This window comes from Pyxicephalus adspersus, chromosome 2, assembly GCF_032062135.1.
Source record: "Pyxicephalus adspersus chromosome 2, UCB_Pads_2.0, whole genome shotgun sequence".
Taxonomy (NCBI): domain Eukaryota; kingdom Metazoa; phylum Chordata; class Amphibia; order Anura; family Pyxicephalidae; genus Pyxicephalus; species Pyxicephalus adspersus.
In genome coordinates this window covers 31,052,545-31,054,174 of record NC_092859.1, presented here as the reverse complement: position 1 = coordinate 31,054,174, position 1,630 = coordinate 31,052,545, and positions in this window count along the sequence as shown.

Sequence of the window (1,630 nt, the reverse complement as noted above, 5' to 3'; positions counted from 1 at the left end):
TATATATATATATATATATGTGTGTGTATATATATATTTTTTTTGGACAAGGGAAAGTGTAAAAGAGACTTGGGAAATACAAGTGATATATATAGGATAGCATATATATTTATATAAATATATATATATATATATATATATATTAGGCTAATATATATATCACACTTGTATTTTCCCAAGTCTCTTTTACACTTTCCCTTGTCCACTTTTAATTTCTGAATTAAACAGACTGAATGTCTGCTGAAGAACTACACTTCCAACCTCTTTCTCCTGACACCCACCCTTTGAGGGTTCCTCAGGGTGAACACCAATTTACCTCTAAAAAACACAACAAACCATAACAACCACATTCCGTTTTATGGTTTTTAGTTATATGTTATTTCTAATTGGTTGCTGTGGATAACTTCTGCTGTAGGCATTACAACTACTGTTTTCTTTGTCTTGTTTACATTGTCCATAGGAATTTACACATCACTAATGCACGCTCCAGTTATCATAGGAAACCTTGTAGTCTCAAGGCCCAGCATAGCTGCCAGATGCACCCTGATTTTTAGGGCCTGTTCTTACCTGGGCATTAAGGAAGTGCACACATTAAAACATGGCATTATTGCATGTTATGTGCATCAGTGCTTTGTATAGCCATTCATTGGCAGTGGCACCCCAATGTATTATATAACACTAATCTTTGAGAAATAGTAGTACTATTAGAGCATAATACTGCACAACCCCCCTCCTTCTCCATTGTGGTGTGCTGTCTTAGAAAAGTTAGTGCATCCTCAATTTTTGAAAGAAAGAAAAAAAGGAAAAAGAAAGAAAAAAAGAAAGAATTTGTGAACATTAAAACATGTTTTATAGTTTCCAAAGCTGGTAATTTGTAAACTAGTGCATTTGCTAAACAAGACAGCTTAATACAGATTGAGGTAATAAGTGTAGTGGAAGCCTTCTTCTCTCCATGCCTTTCATCTCTTTTGACAGCTATTACATTCTAAAGAGATGCTCCTAGTTTTTTAAGGCTTACCTCATGTTGTGGTGAAAACTGTAAAATGTTGGATTTCTCATCACTCAATAACATATGTATACTTCTAAACATACCTCCTTTGATTTCCAACAACTGGTAGAGAAGGAAAACCCAGTAGCCATGGTCCGACTCCTCTTGGCGATACCCATCCCTGTCAGTGTCTTACATTTAGCGCTAAGAGCCCAGTGCCCTTACTAAGCAGCCTCCCCCCACTAACATAAACCTGAAAGCCCTATCTCTTTATAGTCCCATACCCCAGGATATTATTTTTTATTTTTGCTAATACCTAAAAATTCTTGTTACTCTCAGTGGAAAATTGTGCTTTCTACCCTTATACTGCAGTGCCCAGTGCTGACAGAGCAGAGTAACAGCCACACCCCTCCGAATGTGTCTTCACACAAACTCTTCTGATAGAGAAAAGGAGAGAATATGTCTCACCAGGACTGCATTGCAGATCTTTCTTAGCCAATAGAGGCCCCCACAGAAGCCCAAAGACCCCCAAGCCACATCTGCACAGGGGCCCACTTTTGGCTATGTCTGCCACTGTTCAAACTGCATATCTATATATATATTTATATATATATATATATATATATATATTGTGCTTTATAT